The 15,212-nt window shown below is 37.1% G+C and overlaps 1 long non-coding RNA gene across 4 annotated transcripts in view; it reads left to right on the top strand.

Annotated features, from left to right (window-relative positions):
- Positions 1 to 15,212, top strand: part of LOC129643888 (uncharacterized) — a 108,455-nt gene that overhangs the window by 68,105 nt on the left and 25,138 nt on the right. For 2 of the 4 annotated variants that reach the window (XR_008710582.1, XR_008710583.1), the window contains one exon: positions 11,303 to 11,446. The exons of the other annotated variants lie outside the window; for them this stretch is intronic. This is a non-coding gene — a long non-coding RNA (uncharacterized LOC129643888). The remainder of the gene's footprint in view (positions 1 to 11,302; positions 11,447 to 15,212) is intronic. 4 annotated transcript variants of the gene reach the window in all.

The raw sequence follows: 15,212 nt of genomic DNA, 5'->3' as shown, positions 1-15,212 counted from the left end.
ATACAGACTTGATGTACTCCTTTTCCCATTTGGAACCAGTCTGTTGTTCCATGTCCAGTTCTAACTGTTGCTTCCTGACCTGCATACAGATTTCTCAAGAGGCAGATCAGGTGGTCTGGTATTTCCATCTCTTTCAGAATTTTCCACAGTTTATTGTGATCCACACAGTCAAAGGCTCTGGCATAGTCAATAAAGCAGAAATAGATGTTTTTCTGGAACTCTTGCTTTATTGATGATCCAGTGGATGTTGGCAATTTGATCTCTGGTTCCTCTACCTTTTCTAAAACCAGCTTGAACATCAGGAAGTTCACGGTTCATGTATTACTGAAGCCTGGCTTGGAGAATTTTGAGCATTACTTTACTAGCATGTGAGATGAGTGCAATTGTGCGGTAGTTTGAGCATTCTTTGGCATTGCCTTTCTTTGGGATTGGAATGAAAACTGACCTTTTCCAGTCCTGTGGCCACTGCTGAGTTTTCCAAATTTGCTGGCATATTGAGTGCAGCACTTTCACAGCATCATCTTTCAGGGTTTGGAATAGCTCAACTGGAATTCCATCACCTCCACTAGTTTTGTTCATAGTGATGCTTTTTAAGGCCCACTTGACCTCACATTCCAGGATGTCTGGCTCTAGGTGAGTGATCACATCATCGTGATTATCTGGGTCATGAAGATCTTTTTTGTACAGTTCTTCTGTGTGTTTTTGCCATCTCTTCTTAATATCTTCTGCTTCTGTTAGGTCCATACCATTTCTATCCTTTATTGAGCCCATCTTTGCATGAAATATTCCTTGGTATCTCTAATTTTCTTGAAGAGATCTCTAGTCTTTCCTATTCTGTTGTTTTCCTCTATTTCTTTGCATTGATCGCTGAGGAAGGCTTTCTTATCTCTCATTACTATTCTTTGGAACTCTGCATTCAGATGCTTATATCTTTCTTTTTCTCCTTTGCTTTTCGTTTCTCTTCTTTTCGCAGCTATTTGTAAGGCCTCCCCAGACAGCCATTTTGCTTTTTTGCATTTCTTTTCCATGGGGATCATCTTGATCCCTGTCTCCTGAACAATGTCATGAACCTCATTCCATAGTTCATCAGGGACTCTATCAGATCTAGGCCCTTAAATCTATTTCTCACTTCCACTGTATAATCATAAGGGATTGATTTAGGTCATACCTGAATGGTCTAGTGGTTTTCCCTACTTTCTTCAGTTAAGTCTGAATTTGGTAATAAGGAGTTCATGATCTGAGCCACAGTCAGCTCCTAGTCTTGTTTTTGTTGACTGTATAGAGCTTCTCCATCTTTGGCTGCAAATAACATAATCAATCTGATTTCGGTGTTGACCATCTGGTGATGTCCATGTGTAAAGTCTTCTCTTGTGCCACGTCCGAGGTCAGGGGCGACAGCTGAGAGGAGGTGCTCAGTGTCCGAGGTCAGGGGCAGTGGCTGGGAGGAGCAGCCCCACGTCCAAGGAGCGGTGGCTGCTTGGGCGCAGCAGGGCCTAGAGGAGCTATCCCACGTTGAAGGTCATCAAGGGCGGTGGTGAGGAGATACCCCTCGTCCAAGGTAAGGAGTAGCGGCTGCACTTTGCTGGAGCAGCCGTGAAGAGATACCCCACGCCCAAGGTAAGAGAAACCCAAGTAAGACGGTAGGTGTTGCAAGAGGGCATCAGAGGACAGACACACTGAAACCATAGTCACAGGAAACTAGTCAATCTAATCACACTTAGGACCGCAGCCTTGTTTAACTCAATGAAACTAAGCCATGCCCGTGGGGCAACCCAAGACGAGCGGGTCATGGTGGAGACCACTGGAGAAGGGAATGGCAAACCACTTTAGTATTCTTGCCTTGAGAACCCCATGAACAGTATGAAAAGGCAAAATGATAGGATACTGAAAGAGGAACTCCCCAGGTCAGTAGGTGCCCAATATGCTACCGGAGATCAGTGGAGAAATAACTCCAGAAAGAATGAATGGATGGAGCCAAAGCAAAAACAATGCCCAGCTGTGGATGTGACTGGTGATAGAAGCAAGGTCCGATGCTGTAAAGAGCAATATTGCATAGGAACCTGGAATGTCAGGTCCATGAATCAAGGCAAATTGGAAGTGGTCAAACAGGAGATAGCAAGAGTGAATGTCGACAGTCTAGGAATCAGCGAACTCAAATGGACTGAAATGGGTGAATTTAACTCAGATGATCATTATATCTACTACTGCGGGCAGGAATCCCTCAGAAGAAATGGAGTAGCCATCATGGTCAACAAAAGAGTCTGAAATGCAGTACTTGGATGCAATCTCAAAAACGACAGAATGATCTCTGTTCGTTTCCAAGGCAAACCATTCAATATGACAGTAATCCAAGTCTATGCCCCAACCAGTAACGCTGAAGAAGCTGAAGTTGAACGGTTATATGAAGACCTACAAGACCTTTTAGAACTAACACCCAAAAAAGATGTCCTTTTCATTATAGGGGACTGGAATGCAAAAGTAGGAAGTCAAGAAACACCTGGAGTAACATGCAAATTTGGCCTTGGAATACAGAATGAAGCAGGGCAAAGACTAATAGAGTTTTGCCAAGAAAATGCACTGGTCATAGCAAACACCCTCTTCCGACACTACCAGATAAAGGATGGTTATAGTAGAAGCTGTGCTGTGCCACCTAGATCTCCCTTCAGGAAGGGATGCTTATTCCCCCAGCTGCCACAAAAGCTGGCTACTGAGTCATAGCTGAGTCCTCTGAAGGACCTGCTCTTGATAGAAAGAAGCTGCCTTGCCCAAGATTACCGTCCTCTCTGGGGTTAGCCTACATCTGATAATCACCTCATGCAGTGAAACTGATCTCCCTTTGCCTCAACTGGAACAGTTCTGAGGCTCCAGCTCCAGAGCTCCCTGTAGGATCAGCTGAGGCCTTTGTTGTAACTGTATCAACAATTTGGCATCTTCCACTTTTCAATGCTGCTTCCTTCATTCTCAACCATCACAAGTGTGAGTCCTGAATATACCCCTCAGTAAATCTCCTCATACAAATCTCAGAGTCATAGTGAGCAAGGAGATAATGACATTTAGATTTTATTCCAAGTACAGTTGTCAAATGGGGCTTCCCGAGTTGTGCTAGTGTGCAAGAACCCACCTGCCAATGAAGGAGACATAAGAGATGCGGGTTTAATCTCTGCATTGGGAAGATCCCCTGGAGAAGGGCATGGCAATCCACTCCAATATTCTTGCCCGGAGTATCCCATGAACAGAGGTACATTCCATAGGGCTGCAAAGAGTTGGACATGACTGAAGCGACTTAGCATGCATGTGATTCTGAGTTGAGGGAAGTGGAGCTGAGGCTTTGAATCTGGGAGTTGTTAGAGTAGTTAAAGCTATCAGTTCAGTTCAGTCACTCAGTCATGTCTGACTCTTTGCGACCCCATGGAGTGCAGCATGCCAGGCCTCCCTGTCCTTCACCAACTCCCAGAGTTTACTCAAACTCATGTCCATTGAGTCCGTGATGCCGTCCAACCATCTCATCCTCTGTCGTCCCCTTCTTCTCCTGCCTTCAATCTTTCCCAGTATCAGGGTCTTTTCAAATGAGTCAGCTCTTTGCATCAGGTGGCCAAAGTATAGTTAAAGCTATAGGACTAAATAAAAATTACCTGGGGAGTAAATGGAATTAGAGAATAAAAGAGGGCCTAGAGTGAATTTTGGAGACCTCTGATATTTAAAGATCAGGAGTGATGGATAGAAACAGCAAAGAAAATTGAAAAGAAGTGGCTATTGTGATGGCACAACAGTGGAATGGTGTCTTGGTAACCAAGAAGGAAAAATGCTTCAAGGAGGAGGGAATGATCAACTTACTGGGTCAAATGCTATCAATAGATCAAACCAATGAAAGCTGAACTGATGATTAGTTTTCGCAGCATTGATAGTAATTTCAGTGGAATGGTGGGGACAAGAGTACAATTTATTGAATGAATATAGCATACTTATAAGTTAAGATTTGTTAAATGCCTGTTATATTAAAAGGATATATCTCTGCTTCTTCCTTATTTTAGAAGGTAAGTGATCTGTATTCTCAGTGCCTAGAACAATGCCTGGCACATGTAATATGCTTACTGTATATTTTTGAATGATGAATTAATTATATGCTGCCATTTTTGGTGAGTACACAGCATTACTGATCTTATGGTATAGAGTTGTAAGCACAAAGGAGATTATAATCTTTCTTCTTTATTCAACTACCTCTTCTTATGATCCTGCAAACCATGGGCCAAGTTGGGATTAAAATTCAAACCTTCAAATAATTTCTTCATTTTATCTACTGCAACACCTTGGTGTATGAAACATTTGCTTTATGTAACTATAAAATCACCTTAAGTTCAAAGGTGAGAAGTTTTTTCTGGATGTACAAATAGTTACTCACCTAATTCCTCAGTGAGATCTCTTAATGCTTCTAAGTAGATAAAAGCGTATGAAACTTTCTAATTAAAAGTTTAATTTTTAGCAGCAAGGTTCTACTTATAGCACAAAGAACTATGTTCAATATCCTATGATAAACCATAATGAAAAAAATACTTTTTAAATGTATGTATATGTATAACAATCACTTTGGTGTACAGCAGTAATTAACACAACACTGTGAATCAAATATACTTCAATAAAAAATTAATTTTAGAAGTTTACTGTTTAATTCTCTATTTTCATTGGTTACTAAGGAGTCTACGTTGTGGTAAAAGTTTCATTTTACTGAAATAGAGGAGTACGGGATTTAGGATTAATTCTTCTCATCCCAAACAAAAAATTTCCTTGCTTGTTTCTTCTCAGTTAAGGCTTTAATAAACAATAAAACATAAACTTAATCATTTGAACAAACTTTAATGCTCTTTCATGTGCTTGGTGATTTTTTTTTGAAGAATGATTTTGGATGATGCAATTCAAACTGAGATAAATTTATATTGCACTAGTCACTTGTACTCAAAAGAGTCTAGTTTATTTTCGAATAATCTATGTATTTAACATCAAAAACCAGACAGTAAAAAAATGCAGTATTGTGAAATTTTCTAATCTGTTTTATGAAGTCAGATTTTGAATGTCATACTCACAAAAATACTACTTGTAGCTAATATCACTGAACCAGCCTCGGCAGAAAATTCAAAAAGCAACTGTCAAGTGCAGAGAACTAGAGACCAGATTAATAAACTTTTATTCTGATAAGTATTGCTGATCAATGCTGCTGATGCCGATGCCAAAATCAGAAGTGTAACTTACTTGTCTCATTGGCTAATCTGTTATAAAATTTTTTTCTGGAAGTGTCAGATGGTCTAAAAGAAAACAGAAAATGTCAGCTGTATTCATGGAGACAATGACCAAGCATGGGGTAAGCCTATTTATTTTGGGTCAACATAGGCCAAGTTAAAGAGAAAGGAAGCCATTATGTAGATCATTCAGCCTTTAAAACATGCTATGAAACAAAATGGGGTTTTTTAAAATGATTCAATATACTTCAACAAAGTTTATCTTAATAATAAAAGATTCATTTGCAACCACTCGAAGTTAAAATTGAATTAGACAAGGATGCATATCTGGATGAAAATTAGTTGGAAAACAGTACATTCATTTCACTTCAAAGATGCATCCTACGTATTATTATTAATTACAGTGGGAAACAGTACATAACTTTTAAAAATTTCACACTTCTCTGCAACTTGCTTTTCTTGCTTTTTTTTGAGGTAAAATTGACATAAAATTGTTGAATTAGTTTTAGTGTACAACATAATGATAAGATATGTATGTATATTATGAAATGATCACCAGAATAAGTCTAGTTATAATTGTTGTTCAGTCACTCAGTTGTGTTTGACTCTTTGAGACCCCATGGACTGCAGCATGCCAGGCTTCCCTGTCCTTCACCATCTCCTGGAGCTTGCTCAAACTCAAGTCCATTGAGTCGGTGATGCCCCAACCATCTCATCCTCTGTTGTCCCCTTCTCCTCCTGCCTTCAATCTTTCCCAACATCAGGGTCTTTTCTAATGAGTTGGCTCTTTGCATCAGGTGGCCAAAGTATTGGGGTTTCAACTTCAGCATCAGTCCTTCCAATGAATATTCAGGATTGATTTCCTTTAGGATTGACTGGTTTGATCTCCTTGCAGTCTAAGGGACTCTCAGGAGTCTTCTCCAACACACCACAGTTCAAAAGCATCAATTCTTTGGTGCTCAGCCCTCTTTATGGTCCAACTCTCACATCTATACATGACTACTGGAAAACCCATAGCTTTGACTAGACAGACCTTTGTTGGCAATGTAATGTAATGACAAAGTTACAGTACATATTAAACATTTTTTTTCTTGTGATGAGAACTTTTAAGATCTACTCTTTTAGCAACTTTCAAATATGCCATACAGTATTTAATATATATTAATATATTATTTGCATATTAATATATTTATATTCTATAATAATATAATATTTACTATATTAATTTATTAAATTTATTAAAGCATTTAATATATTAATATTTATTAAATTTATTAAAGTATTAAATACTAAATATATTGATTTAATATTAATATATTATTTATATATTGATATATGTTTATATATTAATATATATTTATATTATGTAGTAATATAAATATATTGTTTATTATTAGTATATATTAATATAGTATTTAATATATATTAGTATTATATATAACTATAGTGGCCATACGATTACATCCTCACGACTTGTTTTATAACTGGAAGTTTGACCTTTTGACCTCTTTCACTCATTTTCCCAACCCTTCCCCCCCAACTTGCTTTCTCAGACAGTAATACCTAGTAGAATTTCCAAATTAACTAGTATTTCTATTTAATTTGGTATCTGTAACTCTGTCAATGACTGGAAAACATTCCATGGCTGTGGATATAGTGTGACTTATTGAACCAATTCCTCCATTGAGGCGCATTTAATCTTTGCCGCCTCTATAGACAGTGCTATAAGATGGGCATACTTGTGCATATATCATATGGCTGGGTATTTTCACCAATGAAATTAATACCTAGAGTGGATGAAGTGTTTATCTGTAGTAACATATTAATACATACATTACTTTTCAACTGAGGTAACTGTTCACAGTGTTTCCATAAGAAATACATGAGATTATTATTCTTTTATCTTTTTCCCACAACAATAGTATTATTGCTCTGTAATTTTCCAACGTTGGAGTAGAAAGTAGTACTTTATCAAGGTCATTCTTCAGTTTATGCATTTAAAATATACATTTATTGACTATTTGTCTTTGCTCTGCATAGTCTTTGTTTATTTTTCTACTGAATACTTTTTTGCATTTCATTATTATCTAAGATTCCCTAAATTACTAAAAATATTCATGGTTTGTCATCTGCTGAAATTTTCTTTAAATATGTTATTTTCTCAGTCGATCTTATGGCATCTTTGGCCATAAAAGTCTTAAAATTTTATACATAAATATATGTCCATATGCATAAATATACCCTAAGATTTTCCATCTTAGTTAAGAATGCCTCCCATAGAAGGAGACAAATGATTTACCGGTTTTCTTTATATATGTTCTTTGTTTTCCTTATTAAATTTATTTCTAATACTTTTATATTTTAGTTTTTAACTTTTAACAGTTTTATTGGGATATAACCATACATACCATAAAATATCCCAGTGTAAAATGTACAGCTTAATGTTTTCAATGAATTTATATCATTGTGCATCCATCACCACAAAATTCAATTTTAGAACATTTCCATCATGCCAAAGTGGTTCCTTATGGCCATTTAGTCAACTCCTTCTCCGGTCTGAGTCCCTGGCAACTACCAATCTGATTTATGTCTATAGATTTACCTTTTCTGAAAATTTCCTATAAATGAAATCATATAATATGTGGTCTTTGGTTTATTTTCTTAGCTTAATGTTTTTGAGGTTGTATTCATTTCCTGGGGTAATAACAAATTACCACAAAATGGGTAGCTTGAACCAACAGAAATTTATTGTCTCACAGTTCTGAGGGCCAGAGTCCAAATTCAAGGTGTTGGCAGAGCTGCATCCCACCCACCCCCCGCCCCCCAATCCCCCGCCCCCAGCCCCGGCGGGCCGGGGACTCTAGAGGAGAATCTAGCTGGCCTCTTCCAACTTCTGGTGGCTGTCAGCATTCCTTGGAATTCTTGGCATATGGCCACATCAGCACAATCTCTGCCTCAGTATTTGCATAGCCTTCTTCTGTGTGTGTCTTTGTCTTTTCCTCCTCTGTGTCTCAGATCTTCTTCTGCCCTTTTTGTCACTGAGTTTTGAACAATTTTGAACAATTGAAATTGAGTTTAGAACCCACCTGAATAAATCAGGACGATCTCTTCATCTCAAGACTCTTAACTGTGTAAGAATGCTACGTGTGTAAAGACACTTTTTGGCTACAGAAACAAAGACAGACCTAGTATCCAAATACATCTTCTTTTAAGGTGAATCAAGCATTCTTCTGGAAATGGCTGATTTTAAGGCCAAGGCAGGGAAAGTTAGAGATAAATCCAGAACATCTTGCTGTGACGGAAAGCAAGGTCAGGATCACAGAAAGACAGAGATCTACCAAAAGGACTTAGAAATAAGTTTGCAGATGCACCCACTGGCCAAAATATGGGAAAAAAATTGGATCATCAAAATAAATAATAATAGTAAAGTATTGTAACCCATTGAATAAAATAGGAATGCTTTAGTCCACAAACAAACAAACAAGAGAAAATTTTTCCTTACGGTAGAATGCCACCCAACAAATGTAGAAGAAATTATGATATTAGAATTCTCCATTTTAACCAGCAGAGCAATAAACAATTTAGGCAAAAGCATTACAGGGAAGCAGGGAGTGAAAGTTGGACAGGGGGCAGGATATTTACTAATGTCAAAGTATCTTCCCATAAAAATACTTAGTAACAAAGGGAAAACGAGAACTCTATCGTGGAGACACCTGGGCAATACTACCTTACTCTAGTGAGTGAACTACCAGGCATGGGGCAAATCAACAACAAGTGCCAGTCAGGGGGATACAACATCACACATCATTCTGTGTGGTTCCTGCCCAATACACATAATCTTCATGTTACTGTGAAGACATATCAGACAAGCCCAAACTGGGGGAGTCTGCAAAATAACTGGCCTGTGACCTTCTGAAATGTTAAAGTCCTGAGAGTCAAGGAGGGGCTGAGGACCTGTTTCCCAGAGACTCGACAAAGCTAGTTGTAACACACGATCCCAGATGGAGCCTTTTCCTGTAAAGAACATTATTGGGAGAGATGGCAAAACTCGAATAGTATCTCTGTGTGATGGGTACATGACAGTTCTTTGTACCATTCTTGTTCTGTTCTGTGAGCTTGACATGATTTCCAATGAAAAAGGCAGCTTCCCCTTTTTCAGTGGTAAAGAATCCAACCACAATGCAGGAGACACAGGAAACACAGGTTCAATTCCTGGGTCTCAAAGATCAACTGGAGGAAGGCATGGCAACCCATTCCAGTATTCTTGCCTGGAAAATCCCATGGACAGAGGAGCCTGGATGGCTACGGTCCATAAGGTTGCAAAGAGTTGGACATGATTGAATGACTGAACACACACACACACATGAAAAAGAATGAAATTATGTTGTTAGAGTTCCTGAGAGCCTGCTATTGGAATAAATCCTATCTGATCACATGGATTATTATTTGACACACTTTTTATTGGGTTTTGGTATTAAAATTCTCCTGGCTTCATCAGATGAATTGGGGCACCTCTTATTTTTTTCTAAGATCTTGCAATTACTTACATTATTTTGCTAGAATTTAGATATGAAGATATTTGATCCTGTTGCCTTTGTAAGTGCTAGATCTAAATCACTTCAAAACAAAACAAAATTCTTGTATAGTGGTTTATTCAAGTTTCCTCTCTTTACTTGGATTGTTACACATATTGTTTGCTAGCAAATCATGTAGGTTTCAAATTTCAAATTTATTATAGAGTTGCACATTATGTTTTCTTTTATTTCTTTTGTTCTCTTTGGTATTTGTCTTTATGTACTCTTTCTCATTCACAATCTTGTGTTTTTTGCTCTCCCTGTTTTCCTTAATCTCAAATAAAGGTGGTTTCTCCTTTTGCATGTTATTCAAATGAAGTGATTTTTGAGCTTTTCATTTTTATACTATTTTTGCTTTCTATTTCTTTAATTTCATGTTTTCTTTCCCTTAATTCCCCCTTCCTAGTTTTTTTGGTTCTTCTAATTTTTGTGATTATAAAGCTTCTATATTTTAACATCTTTATTCCTTAATAATAAATAATATAAGGCTATAATTTTTTCCATGAATGTAGCTTTTACCAAGTACCATAAACTTTAGTAAGAAATGTTATTTTCATTGATTTCTAGGTAATTTTAATTTTGCCATTGCTTTTTTGACAGTTTTTAACATTTCTTTAAATTCAGGGAATATATAGATATATACTTCTGAATTCCAATGTAGTTGAAGTTTCTGTATCTTTTTTACTTATTTTTAAATTTATTGGATTATGATCAGAAAAGCATAATGAGGACTTCTTTAAGGAAAAACATGTAAGTAATTTTTAGAAGTCTTCCATGGAATATTAAAAAAGGAATTTTTTGAGGAACAAGTTCTCTCTGATTCTATGTACAATTGGTTCTTACTATTCCTAGTAGTTATATCATATAAAGATACTTTGAAGACTGAACCTTTGCTCCTGGGGGAGATACAGGGTTAGATTCCTGTGAACCTCTGGTTACAACATTTTTGTCAACCGGTCAATACATAACCTTCCTCTTTGTGTGTTTTTGTTTAAAGACACTTATTGAATATATACTGGTGATTCATTAACATTGAATCCACAGTCAGTATCATAGTAGCTCTTGCCTAGATGAAGTTCATCTACCTTCATGAGGCACATCACAGCCTTCTTGCATGTAGGAACCTAACGGCACTTCAGTGCATGGGGGAGCATTTTAAACAGTGAGGTCACCAACAAAAAGCCCACAAATGCCCAAATTCTGATACTAAATAGACTGAGGGAAGGGCATGTCTGTAATAAAGAATTGAAATGTAAGAAGGCAGTTTCACTTTATTTGACCTCTGATTTTGATCACTTTATTTGATTTGACCACTTTATTTGACACTCTGAATGTGTCTGTGAGTGAGAGAAAAGTTCTGTAAATATTGATTTGGGGCTTATGAATACATTTTGGCAAGGCAAATTAACAAATACCTAATCTACAAATAATGAGGATGACTGTATCACAAGTCTTGTGATTGTATTATTTTATTTCTGGTCTTTCCATGTGGCACAGTGGTAAAGAATCCATTTGGCAATGCAGAAGATGCAAGAGACATGGGTTTGATCCCTGGGTCAGGAAGATCCCCTGGAATAGGAAATGGCAACCTGCTCCAGTATTTTTGCCTGGAAAATTCCATGGACAGAGGTGTCTGGTGAGGTACAGTCTTTGGGGTGGCAAACAGTTGCACAAGACCAAGCACATGCACATACCCCAAGAATCACAAGCTTTGGGATTGTGTTAACTCCTCTATGTCTTTTTCTATCTGTCTACCTATATCCATTTGGCTATCAGGACTGGTCAAATCTAATATTTAAGTCCTTTCCTATAATCTTTTATTTAAATGTGTTTATAATAATTTAAAAAATTTGTTTAGCTTCTATGTTGTTTCATGTATAAAACAAGATTATTTTTTATAAGTTATGCTTTTTATTATTATGTAATAGCCCCCTTTTTTCTGTTTAGAGATTTTAAACTTAAATTACATGTTCCATGGTACAATGACACCATGCCTGCTTTAAGACATTGCTCTCCTCTTACATTTCATTAATTACTTGTCCTTCTCCAGCTCGCATATAAAATCAGACAGATATTTCCCTAGTATTTCGTGAAAAGAAGATGCCAACTTTTCCCCAACTTTTCCACTGTCACTCCCCACCCATGATATTCAGCTTGAAAAAGACTTCAGTTGAAATTTCCTCCTTACTCTCCTCCCAAGAGTCTCTGACGACTTTGGAATATTTTTGCTTCCTTCTTTCTCATGCCCCTCCTCACCACAATTCTTTAGTTTTCCTGAGGTGGTTTAGTTCTTTAAATTTTCCTTTTTAGTACACTTCTCTATTTCTAAGCTCTTTATTTATAATAGTTACACATACTCAGTCCATCTTGGTCAACCTATTTTTAATTAAATATCACAAGTTTGTTGCTCACTGTGGCTTTCTGTCCTCTTCAAGTCTGTTTTGTTTGTTGGTTTGTTTTTTTAAAAAGTCTTTTTCTAGTATTTTTACCAGATGAGTAATGAGATGTGTGACTTCTCTGAATCCTTATGTATCTGCAAACACTTTTCTTGTACCCTAAGAGATGAAAAATATTTTTAAGTTGAAAATATATCCCATTGTCTTCTAGCTTCCTAGTGTTGCAAAAGAGGATTTCATGGCAGCCTAATTTTTTCCTTTATAAACAACTTAAACGTTTCTACACAGAAAGAATAAGATTTTTCTATTTATCTTTGGAGTTCAAAATTTTTACCAGGATATACCTAGTCATGTATATATACACACATTCAAAGAAAAAATATATATAAATAGATATAGACAGATATGTGTATGTATCTATAACTATCTATATATATGATGACAAAGATAGATGTAGACATAAACATAGATATAGATATAATCTTTTCTCATCATTCTTCCCTGAAATTTGGTATCCTTTCTTCAATCCAGGGAAATATCTTTTGTTTGTATGCTTCATTTTGTTTTATTTAAATATATCCTTTCCTTCCTGTGCATCATCTTCTCTTTCTGGAACTCCAGATACACTTTCATGTCAGTGTCCTTGAACCTCTCTTCAGTCTCTGTGTTCATGATTTACATTTTTTTCCTCTGAGCTTTGTAATATTCTTGCATCCAATTTCCAGGCTATTGGTTGAATTTCAGTAGTAACCATTTTCTTCAGTAGTCAGTTATATATTTAAAAATCATGTTTTTGTTATTGTTTTAAATCAAGGAAGTCTATTTGGGTAGTCCTTGTTCCTCCTTACGTAGTTCTATTATTATTTCCGTCCAAATTTAAGTTATGTTCTCTGCCCTCCAGCAACTGTAATTCATAGATAGCCTGTTCTGAATGGTCAGCTTGTTCTTCTCTCTGGCTGCTTGGTCTTGAGTGATCTGCTCATCAGAGCTCCGCTTCAGCTGCTGGAATATGTCAAGCAGTGACAGTTCTGTGAATGGTGGCCTGCCCGGAAGTCTCTACCCCTGAGGATGCACATGTGACATCAGACAAGCTGTCAGTGCCTTTAAAGGCAGCAAGGGGAAGGCTGTCTGCACCCTATCTTCTCACGCTCTCGCAGGAGAGAGATGATTCGGACTGCTCTAGCTGCACCTGAGGGCCGGGAAGAACATGTACACTTCCTCGGTCGAGGACAATCTCTTATGCCTAATTTACCCTTTTTATTCTTTTGTGTATTTTCTTTTCTACAACTTGTATGTTTTCAAAAAAGCGATTTAATCTGAAATGCCACTGCCCTTTTCTTTCTGCTTCTAAGCTCTCAATGTCCTTAGGGTAAGAAAAGACTGCACTAGAACTCCCTCCTCTGCTACTAATTTACATTTAGAGAAATTAAGGAGGGGAAGAAAAGTTCCTGGGGAAGGAGGAGGTTCTATATGATATGAAGAATTACCACTTAATGACTGAGAAATGTCAAATTTATTGTGCATGAAGGCTCAGGAATATATTAGTTAAACATGTACATGAAATAAAGATGAGGTGCAGAATTTGAAAGGAGAGCCCAGAATGCACCTATAGTTCATGTAAGGCCTTGTTTCTAGAGGAAAACATGTGAAAATGATTATTGCCATGTTTACAAGTCTGTTTTTAATAATGAATTAACATTTTAAATTGGCTTTTGGAAAAAGTGAAGCACAGATAGCTTTTGTTTTGCTGGATTGTGATCCTACCTAAAACTCTGTTAGAAATATCAACTTCTGTAGCCTCCAAAAAGTACTAGGCCTTTATAGAAAACATGCATTATTTTTCTATTTTTAACTTTACCTTTTATTGAGGTAAGATTCACACAATATAAAATTAATCATTTTCAAGTGAACAATTCAGTGGCATTTGCATTACCCAGTACCTTCCCCATGTTGTGTAACTACCACCTCCATTTATTTCCAAAACATTTTCATCACCAAAAAATAAAACACTGTATCCATTAAGCAGTTATTGTTCATTCTCTCCTTTCCTCAGCCACTGGCAACCACCAACCTGCTTTCTGTGTCTATAGATTAACCTACTCTGGATACTTCATATAAATGGAATGATGTGACTTTTGTGTCTGCTTTCTTTCGCTTATTTTCCAGGTTCATCCATATGTATCAGTTTATTCCTTCTTATGGCTGAAACTATCCTGCTGCTGCTAAGTCGCCTCAGTCGTGTCCGACTCTGTGCAACCCCATAGACAGCAGCCCACTAGACTCCTCTGTCCCTGGGATTCTCCAGGCAAGAACACTGGAGTGGGTTGCCATTTCCTTCTCCAATGCATGAAAGTGAAAAGTGAAAGGGAAGTCGCTCAGTCGTGCCCGACTCTTAGCGACCCCATGGACTGCAGCCCACCAGGCTCCTCCGTCCATGGGACTTTCCAGGCAAGAGTACCGGAGTGGGGTGCCATTGCCTTCTCCGAAACTATCTTATTGTATGCTATATTACACTTTATTTACCCATTCATCCATTACTGAACATTTGGATAGTTTCTACCTTTGAGCTATTGAAAACAGTGCTGCTATGAAATTTTGTGTGCAAGTACTTATTTCTGTACCTGTATTCAATATTTTGGTGTATCTAGAAGTGACTTGGTGGATCATATGGTAATTCTATATTTGACTTTTTGAAGAATTCTATTTGGCTTTAATTTGCTTAATTAGCATGTGGCACTTAACCTCTGCTTATTTCTATTAGATCAATGAATTAACAGTCCTGTGGGATTATTAGGAAACTAATGATACATATTCCTCACTTCAGTCTGGCTCACAGTGTATTTTCTCCTTTCCTGCTTTCCCTAAAACTGTCTAATAAAGAAGTAAAGATCCTAAGAAACCTTGGTGTTCCAAAGTATATATTAGAAGGCAGATCTTCTGATACAGAACTGTTTTGTTAATAATCAACAAAAGATTGACAAACACTTGAGCTACAAATTCTTGCATTGTAT

This window comes from Bubalus kerabau, chromosome 2 (genome assembly GCF_029407905.1).
Source record: "Bubalus kerabau isolate K-KA32 ecotype Philippines breed swamp buffalo chromosome 2, PCC_UOA_SB_1v2, whole genome shotgun sequence".
NCBI classification, from domain to species: Eukaryota; Metazoa; Chordata; class Mammalia; order Artiodactyla; family Bovidae; genus Bubalus; species Bubalus kerabau.
The sequence above is the reverse complement of the archived record's forward strand: the minus strand, read 5'-3'. Positions and strand labels throughout refer to the sequence as shown.